At 40.4% G+C, this 10,909-nt stretch overlaps 1 long non-coding RNA gene across 1 annotated transcript; it reads right to left on the reverse strand.

Annotated features, from left to right (window-relative positions):
• Nucleotides 1-6,308: 6,308 nt before the first annotated feature.
• On the reverse strand, nucleotides 6,309-8,816 carry LOC142162584 (uncharacterized). The gene is made up of 3 exons (XR_012693816.1): nucleotides 8,491-8,816; nucleotides 7,616-7,703; nucleotides 6,309-7,075 (listed from the first exon to the last, which is right to left on the reverse strand). It is a non-coding gene; the product is annotated as an uncharacterized LOC142162584 (long non-coding RNA).
• Nucleotides 8,817-10,909: the final 2,093 nt, after the last annotated feature.

The following is a 10,909-nucleotide window of genomic DNA, read 5'->3' on the forward strand; positions in this document are numbered from 1 at the left end:
GAAATATGAGCATCAGAGATCGAGTGGCTTGCTTCAGAAGATGGAGATTCCAAAGTGGAAGTGGGAGCAGATCACCATGGATTTCGTAATTGGACTCCTACGGACTTCGAGGAAGTTTGATTTTATTTGGGTGATTGTGGATCAGCTGACGAAGTCCGCACACTTCATTCCTGTGAGCACTACCTATTCTTCAGAGCGATTGGTTGAGCCTTATATTAGAGAGATTGTTCTCCTTCATGGAGTTCCAATTTCTATCATTTCAGACAAAGGCACGAAGTTTACATCGCAGTTTTAGAGAGCTGTGCAGCGAGAGTTGGACACTCAGGTTGATTCTGTCACGACCCAATCCGATGGGCCGCGACAGGCGCCTGAGTCTTACCTGTCAAACACCCCTAAGCATGCGTCTAAAATATGAACCTAAATAACATCTGCTGCATTACAAAATTAACATACGTGAAAGAAGTCTGCCATCAAGGCATATATACTTATACAGGCAGAATACAGTGGGTGAGCCGGCAAGGCTGCTATAAACAACTATACATCAAAAACTGAAAGCCGACAAGGCCACATACAACCCAACTAGACATACTGTCTATACACCTCTAACAGAAACATAGCTGTACAAAGACGTGACTGAGCCACGTCATACTCATACTCTATATATATATATATATATATATATATATATATATATATATATGTACAAACGTATCATACCAATATCAAAAGCCGCTCCGGATCAAATGGAGCACGCCAACTCTCGCTGATCAGGGATCCTAAGAATGGGGACCGTCCGCTTGCCTACCTGCACCTACGGGCATGAAACGCAGGCCTCATGAAACAGGGTGTCAGTACGAAAAATGTACTGAGTATGTAAGGCATGAAAATTTGTACGTAAAAGACATAGATGAAACATGGAATACTGAAACACATTTTTAAATTTGAATAACTTTGTAAATACTGAAACATTTATAATGTCATGCACGTGCGTGTAAATGTCATGCCATACATAGGTATGGTGTACATAATATCAGCAAGCCACTGGGGGCATCCCATCATATCATCTCGGCCACCGTGGGCAATATCATCAACATATACCAGCTGATCAGGTGGTGGTGCGTATATAACGCCATAACCTTTTCCATATCCCATATACATATATATACATACATATATACGCATATATAACGCCGTTTGAATATATACATATATACGCGTATACAACGATCAGGTGGTGGTGCGTATATAACGCCGTAACCTTTTCCCATATCCCATATACATATATTTACATATATACGTGTATATAACGCCATCTGGTCATGGGTCAATGCACATGTACGAAATGCATGAAAAATACGTAATAATCTCAATATCCCTTCTAGATAAATTTTTCCAACTGCGTATTATTTTGAGACCCATGAACAGAAGAAAATAATAATTCTCATGGGAAGTCAAGAATATAGACACCCCTACTATTTCGATGAATAGAATAATTTGAAGAAACCGTGTATTTGCTCGTTTCTTTCGTATAATCTAGACCATGCCAAAAGAAAGAAGGGAAAGCCTTAACATACCTGTTCCTGGAATTATTTGAACGAATTTGCTTCTGCGAAATATGGACGAAATTCACACTCGGACGAACTTGAAATCTCGGACGAATTTATTCTGCTTCTAACGTTTTTTGAACGAAATGTTGGCTAAGGATTGAATTGTTGAATGCTTGAATATTTCAACGAAAATGATTCTGCTTCTAACTTCCTTGGTTTGAAAACCAAATATAAAATGGATTTAATTTTTGAACTTTGAAATTTGCTTCTGCCCAACGTTTTTGTTGTTTGATAATGATCAAAAAGCTTTGAATTATTAATAAGGAGACTTAATACCATGTCTTACATGTAAGACAACAAGTCTTACTTTGGATAAAATTTTATATCTAAGTCTTTGCTTGATAAGACCTAATGAAATCCCTATAAGTGGCCACATGGCTTGAATGACTAAGAGTCATTCTTAGCCATTGTGGCTTTAAGCCACGTGGCTTTGGGGTTTCTTAATTATATTTTATCCGCTTATTAGTTAACTCGTTAATGTTTTGTTACCCGATAATTAATCAATTACCCGTATAATTTAAAAATTATCACAAATTACTAAAATTTTATTTATTTTTAAAAATATTTCATATATACTTTATATATTATACTAACGTGGTCATATGGTACCTTGCATGGTACTAGTTCATAATTATCGGGTATTATCACTCGACCCGTATTTTATTCCAAATTGACTACTTTCAACGAAACTCGTTTTATTTAATCCGTGTACCCTCTTATTCTTCATAACACTTATTTATTGCTTGATATAAATAGCGTAAGTACATTAACGGCAAGATGATCTCATCCCCGATTCTACGTCAGTTGACCGAAGACGAAACTTTTAACGTACGAAAATACGATATGTAACATCCTTCCCCCCTTAGAAACATTCGTCCTCGAATGTTCCACTCTCCGTGATCCATATAACTTTGGCAAGGTCGCCTTTTGTAACAATACTACTACCAACTTTCCCCGTAGAAGCTTAATAATTCAACGACACACAGGACAACGACAATAACCAATAGAAGAATTTATACACGCACCTTGAGGTTATGACGTCTCAGTTAGACCCTTCTCTGAAAGAGGAAATAGGTAGGGATATCTAGACTTCATGTGTTCCTCGGCCTCCCAAGTCATTTCTTCTACATTGTTGTTCCTCCAAAGCACTTTCGCGGAGGCTACCTCCTTATTCCGCAGCTTGCGGACTTGTCGGTCTCGAATGGAAACCGGAATTTCCTCGTATGACAAGTCCTCTGTAATCTGTACATCATTCGTGGGCACTACTCAGGTAGGATTGCCAATGCACTTTCGTAACATAGATACATGAAAAACTGGATGGACAGACTCCAATTCCAAGGGCAATTCTAACTCATAAGCTACTCGGCCCACTCTCCGAATAATCCTATAAGGCCCAATATACCGTGGGCTAAGTTTACCCTTTTTGCCAAATCTCATCACACCCTTCATAGGCGACACCTTCAAGAATACCCAGTCATCAGCCCCGAACTCTAAATCTCGACGTCGCACATCTGAATATGACTTCTGACGACTCTAAGCTGTCAATAGTCGATCCCGGATGAGCTTTACTTTTTCTATGGCTTGCTGAACCAGGTCTGGCCCGTGTAATCCAGATTCTCCAACGTCGAACCACCCTATAGGTGACCTACACTTTCGTCCGTAAAGAGCTTCGTATGGAGCTATCTGAATGCTGGAATGGTAGCTATTATTATATGCGAACTCAATAAGCGGCAGATGACCATCCCAGCTACCTTTGAAGTCTATTACACAAGCTCGCAACATATCCTCCAGTGTTTGAATAGTACGCTCAGCCTGACCGTCTGTCTGGGGATGAAATGTTGTATTAAGATTTACTTGAGTCCCCAATCCCTTTTGGAAGGACCTCCAAAAGTTAGCTGTAAATTGAGCTCCTCTATCTGAGATAATAGATACAGGTACACCATGCAGTCGTACTATCTCCTTAATATAAAGCCTCGCGTAATCTTCTGAGGAATACGTAGTTCTAACGGGCAGAAAATGGGCAGACTTTGTGAGCCTATCAATGATCACCCATATTGACTCAAACTTACACTGGGTACGAGGTAAGCCTATGATGAAGTCCATATTGATTATTTCCCATTTCCAAGTCGGGATCTCCATAACCTGCAATAACCCACCAGGTTTTTGATGCTCGATCTTAACCTGCTAACAGTTAGGGCACTGAGCAACAAATTCTGCTATATCCTTTTTTATTCCATCCCACCAATATATTTTCCTGATGTCATGATACATCTTTGTCGTTCCTGGATGGATAGAATAACGGGAATAGTGAGTTTCTCCCATAACCTGCCGACGCAACCCTGCAACATTAGGCACACATAATCGCCCTTGATATCTGAGGACCCCATTTTCGGTAATTACAAACGGTGTCTTCTACTTCTGAAGAGTGGTATCTCTATAATGAGTTAGCACAGGATCCTCGTACTGGCGTTCCTTCACTTCAGTTACTAAAGATGATGTTGCCGTATCCTGAAGAGTAATTCCAATGCCACCTGAGTCCAGTAACTGAACTCCAAGACTAGCTAGCTGATGAATCTCATGGGCTATTCCCCTCTTTCCTGGATGCAAATACGACAAGCTACCCATAGATCTACGGCTGAGAGCATAGGCAACTACGTTTGCCTTCCCCGGATGGTATAAAGTATTAACGTCATAGTCTTTAAGTAGCTCCAACCATCTCCTTTGACGAAGATTCAATTCCTTTTGCTTGAAGATGTACTAGAGGCTCTTATGATCCATATAGATATCAACATGAATGCCATACAAGTAGTGCCTCCACATCTTTAGTGCATGAATCACCGCAGCTAACTCTAAATCGTGGGTCGGGTAGTTCTTCTCGTGCTTTCTTAGTTGTCTAGAAGCATATGCCACAACCTTACCATGCTACATCAGCACACAACCCAATCCAACGCCTGAAGCATCGCAATAGATAACATTACCATCGGTCCCTTCTGGAAGCGTTAGAACCGGTGCTAAAGTTAATCTGTCCTCTAAGGCCTGGAAAACTTCGTTCACAAGCGTCGGTCCATTGAAATCTAGTTCCTTTCTAAGTTAACTTGCATAGTTTTCCTAATCTTGCACAATTCAGGAAATTCCCCTCTTCGGATGCCCAAGCTTCATCTTTTATCCCTCACAATTGCGCCCTTATCCCACTATTAGGGCAACATTTCATCTATTCTAAACGTTACTAGTCTCAGACTCCTTTGAGTTCATTCGGGCTATACTGAGCCTCCTATAACTTAGGGAAACCATCAGCTCTCTTATGAGCTTAACCCCAAGGACTTACCAATTCCCGTTACCTTTTTACTCATCCTTTCTTATCCTTCCTCGTATCTTTCTAAACCTTGTCGCTCTACCATACCTTTTAGCTTGCGACCTACATATATCTATCTATACTTATTCGAAATTTTTCTTCATCTTACTTGAATCATAGAATTCTTTATGTTATTCTGGAACATTAAACGAGACAATTACAAATTTCTTGTAATATCCTGCCAAATGGAGAAGCTACGAACCTTCATCGGTGTTGTGGGTCTAGGCAAAGTCTTCACTGCCTCAGTCTCTTGTGTATCCACTCGGATGTCTTTACCGGAAATAATATGCCCAAGGAAAGTTACGGAGTTCAACCAGAGTTCATAGTTAGAAAATTTTGCACACAACTTCCCTTCTTGTAGAACTCTGAGCACAATATGCAGATGATGTGCATGCTCAGCCTCTGAACGAGAATATACCAATATATATCGCCGATAAATATGATTATGAACAGATCTTAAAAAGGGCCTGAAAACACGATTCATTGAATCCATGAATACTGCTGGGGCATTGGTCAAATCGAACGACATAACATGAAATGAAAAGTGCACGTATCCGGTCCTGAATGTTGTCTTCGGAATATCTTCCTCCTTAACCCTTACCTGATGGTACCTGGTCCTCAAGCCTATCTTTTAAAAACACTTGGCACCTTGTAAATGATCAAATAAATCCTCAATCCTCGGGAGCAGATACTTATTCTTGATCGTCACCTTATTCAACTGCCTATAATTAATACACATTCGTAAGGGACCATCCTCCTTTCTCATAAACAACACAGGTGCTCCCCATGGTGACGTACTAGACCTGATAAAATCTTTTTCAAGCAAGCCCCTTAGTTGTTCCTTTAACTCGTTTAGCTCTGCGGGGGCCATTCTATAGGGAGGAATATATATTGAGTGAGTATCTGGTAGTAGGACAATAACAAACTCAATTTCTTGCTTGACGGAAGACTCGGAAGCTCATCAGGAAAAACATCGGGAACTTATTCACCATAGGGATGGACTAAATGGTTGGTAATTCTACTTCCGTATCCTAAACCCGAACTTAGTGATAAATGTAGTCCTTTCTGATTATCTTCCTTGCCTTGATATGGGAGATAAATTTACCTCTTGGTGATGCAGTATTATCTTTCCATTCTAAAACAAGCTTTCCTGGAAACTGAAATCAACCCACCTTTGGTCTATACTTGATGTTAGCATAACAAAAGGCCAATCAATCCATATCAATTATAATATCAAGTCCTACCTAACCGAGCACCACGTACCTTATCCTTGTTTGTTCTCAAATCTATCATGGGTCATTACGGCAACATCCATATATATACATAACAACATTAAGACTTAACTCGCATAACTAATTTAGAAAAAGGTTTATATACATAGGGGTCGACTAGGCCGTAGACATATCATACCCAAAACTATATACATGATACTATCTGCAAAGCCTCTAAGTAGGCATAACCAATATATATACAAGTCAGGACGGGGCTCCCTACATCCTCATAAAACAACCAAACACCTTTAAAACCTTGACATGGTAATATTCTAAGAAGAGGTGGAACCCACCAACCAAAAACTGGCACTTGTAGGAAGCCTACAGTAGAGAGTCCTTGCCTCGTCCTACATAAGAACCTCGATCAGACACACTTCAAAGCGGAATCTTCATGTCCTTATCAGTTACCTTCCTTCTCTTGGCCCGACTACTATCTTTTTCCTCTGCGTATCCCATAACATACACTGAAGAACCTTGATTGACGGACTCCCAAGACTGTGGACTATCCGGAACCTCAGAAGAGCTGGTGTCCTCAAATACTTTGACATAGTTTTAAGCCTGAGGGAATCCCGGTTGTGCCAATCCATGCACTACTCCCCTCATACCCTGATCAACGGGTTGTGAAACTAAGGGCCTTGGTGAGGTCGGAACTCCTCTCACCCCATCTACTGCCGGAGTGGTTGAAACAACTCTAACGGATGGCTCATATGGATCCTCGGATGGATCCTCCTCAATAGAACCCATGATCTCTGATGGGTCTGAATCCATAGTATAACTTATCTCTCTTTCTGGCACCTTTATAGCCTTCTGACCCGTGCTAGCGGTTGTAGTCTTCGGAGGCATCGCTAAAAACGTAACACATCGTTAGGAACACGAATGCTTATATTGCACAATCTAATATAAGAAAAGAGGATAACATCCTATATGTCCTGTAGCCTCCTATCTATAAGTCTGGTGCACGACACACCCATAAACAAGACTCTACTAGACACGGTCTGTAGACAACTCTAGGACAGAACTGCTCTGATACCACTTTTGTCATGACCCAATCCGATGGGCCGCGACAGGCGCCTGAGTCTTACCTGTCAAACACCCCTAAGCATGCGTCTAAAATATGAACCTGAATAACATCTGCTGCATTACAAAATTAACATACGTGAAAGAAGTCTGTCATCAAGGAATATGTACTTATACAGGCAGAATACAGTGGGCGAGCCGGTAAGGCTGCTATAGACAACTATACATCAAAAATTGAAAGCCGACAAGGCCACATACAACCCAACTAGACATACTGTCTATAGACCTCTAACAGAAACATAGCTGTACAAAGACGGGACTGAGCCACGTCATACTCATATATATATATATGTACAAACGTATCGTACCAATATCAAAAGCCGCTCCGGATAAAATGGAGCACGCCAACTCTCGCTGATCAGGGATCCTAAGAATGGGGACCGTCAGCTTGCCTACCTGCACCAACGGACATGAAACGCAGGCCTCGTGAAACAGGGTGTCAGTACGAAAAATGTACTGAGTATGTAAGGCATGGAAATTAGTACGTAAAAGACATAAATGAAACATGGAATACTGAAACACATTTTTAAATTTGAATAAATTTGTAAATATTGAAACATTTATAATGTCATGCATGTGCGTGTAAATGTCATGCCATGCATAGGTATGGTGTACATAATATCATCAAGCCACTGGGGGCATCCCATCATATCATCTCGGCCACCATGGGCAACATCATCAACATATACCAGCTGATCAGGTGGTGGTGCGTATATAACGCCATAACCTTTTCCATATCCCATATACATATATATACATACATATATACGCGTATATAACGCCGTTTGAATCATATTTTAGCCACTGTGGGCAATATCATTATCACATACCAACTGATCAGGTGGTGGTGTGTATATAACGCCGTAACCTTTTCCCATATCCCATATACATATATTTACATATATACGCGTATATAACGCCATCTGGTCATGGGTCAATGCACATGTACGAAATGCATGAAAAATACGTAATAATCTCAATATCCCTTCTAGATAAATTTTCCAACTGCGTATTATTTTGAGACCCATGAACAGAAGAAAATAATAATTCTCATGGGAAGTCAAGAATATAGACACCCCTACTATTTCTATGAATAGAATAATTTAAAGAAACCGTGTATTTGCTCGTTTCTTTCGTATAATCTTGACCATGCCAAAAGAAAGAATGGAGAGCCTTAACATACCTGTTCCTGGAATTATTTGGCCGAATTTGCTTCTGCGAAATATGGACGAAATTCACACTCGGACGAACTTGAAATCTCGGACGAATTTATTCTGCTTCTAACGTTTTTTGAACGAAATGTTGGCTAAGGATTGAATTGTTGAATGCTTGAATATTTCAACGAAAATGATTCTGCTTCTAACTTCCTTGGTTTGAAAACCAAATACAAATGGATTTAATTGTTGAACTTTGAAATTTGCTTCTGCCCAACGTTTTTGTTGTTTGATAATGATCAAAAAACTTTGAATTATTAATAAGGAGACTTAATACCATGTCTTACATGTAAGACAACAAGTCTTACTTTGGATAAAATTTTATATCTAAGTCTTTGCTTGATAAGACCTAATGAAATCCCTATAAGTGGCCACATGGCTTGAATGACTAAGAGTCATTCTTAGCCATTGTGGCTTTAAGCCACGTGGCTTTGGGGTTTCTTAATTATATTTTATCCGCTTATTAGTTAACTCGGTAATGTTTTGTTACCCGATAATTAATCAATTACCCGTATAATTTAAAAATTATCACAAATTACTAAAATTTTATTTATTTTTAAAAATATTTCATATATACTTTATATATTATACTAACGTGGTCATATGGTACCTTGCATGGTACTAGTTCATAATTATCGGGTATTATCACTCGACCCGTATTTTATTCCAAATTGACTACTTTCAACGAAACTCGTTTTATTTAATCCGTGTACCCTCTTATTCTTCATAACACTTATTTATTGCTTGATATAAATAGCGTAAGTACGGTAACGACAAGATGATCTCATCCCCGATTCTACGTCAGTTGACCGAAGACGAAACTTTTAACGTACGAAAATGCGAGATGTAACAGATTCTAGCACAACATTTCATCCTCAGACGGACGGACAGTCCGAGCGCACTATTCAGATATTAGAGGACATGTTACGTGCGTGTGTCATTGATTTTAGTGGTTCATGGGACCAGTTTCTGCCGCTCACGGAGTTTGCTCACACAACAGTTATCAATCAAGTATTCAGATGGCTCCGTATGAGGCTTTATATGGAAGGCGGTGTAGATCTCCAGTTGGTTGGTTTGAGCTGGGTGAGGCTAGGTTTTTCGGTACAGACTTGGTTCAGGATGCATTGGACAAAGTGAAGTTGATTCAGGAGTGGCTTCGTACGGCACAGTCGAGACAGAAGAGTTATACTGATAGAAAGGTTCGTGATGTGTCCTACATGGTTGGGGAGAAGGTCTTGCTGAATGTTTCACTCATGAAGGGTGTTATGAGATTTGGAAAGAAGGGCAAGTTGAGTCCTCAGTTCAGTGGGTCTTTTGAGGTATTTCGGAGTATTGGGGAGGTTACATATGAGCTTGCCTTACCACCTAGCTTATCAGGTGTGCATCCAGTATTTCATGTTTCTATGCTCCGGAAGTATATCGACGATCCGTCTCATGTCTTGGATTTCCGCACGGTTCAATTAGATGGTGATTTGACTTATGATGTGAAGCTAGTGGCTATTTCGGAGCGGCAGGTCTGAAAGTTGAGATCAAAGGATATAGCTTCAGTGAATGTGCAGTGGAGAGGTCAGCCCGTGGAGGAGGCTACTTGGGAGATCGAGAGAGAGATGCAGAGCAGATATGCACACCTATTTGAGCCTCCAGGTATGTTTCTAGACCCGTTCGAGGACGAACGTTTGTTTAAGAGGGGGAGGATGTAACGACCCGGCCGATTGTTTCGAGAGTTATAGCCCCGTTCCCCCATTTCTTGCTTCTCTTGTGTTCTACAACTGTATTATGACTTACCGGATTAGTTGGTTCGGGTTCGGAGAGGTTTTAGAGTAAATTGAGACACTTAGTCTCTTATTTGAAAGCTTAAGTTGGAAAAGTTGACCGAATGTTGACTTATGTGTAAACGACATCGGATTTGAATTTTGATGGTTCCATTAGCTCTGTTAGGTGCTTTTGGACTTAGGAGCGCGTCCGGAATGTGATTTGGAGGTGTGTGGTAGAACTAGGCTTGAATTGGCGAAAGTTAAAATTTTGGCGATTTTGGTCGGAAGAGGAAATTTTGATATCGAGGTCAGAATGGATTTCCGGAAGTTGGAGTAGGTTCGTGGTGCCATTTGTAACGTGTGTGAAAAATTTGAGGTCATTCGGACATAGTTTGATAGGTTTCGGCGTCGTTTGCGAAATTTGAAAGTTTAGAAGCTCTTAGGCTTGAATCCGAGGGTAATTTGGTGTCTTGATGTTGTTTTGGGCAATCCAAAGGTTTGACTAAGTTCGTATGATGTTATGGGATGCGTTGGTATGTTTGGCTGAGGTCCCAAGGCCTCGGGGTGATTCCGGGTGGTTAACGGAAGGTTTGAAACTTGGAAAATGCAGCTGAAGTTGCTGGTTCTGGTGTCT

This window comes from Nicotiana tabacum, chromosome 8, assembly GCF_000715075.1.
Source record: "Nicotiana tabacum cultivar K326 chromosome 8, ASM71507v2, whole genome shotgun sequence".
Taxonomy (NCBI): Eukaryota; Viridiplantae; Streptophyta; class Magnoliopsida; order Solanales; family Solanaceae; genus Nicotiana; species Nicotiana tabacum.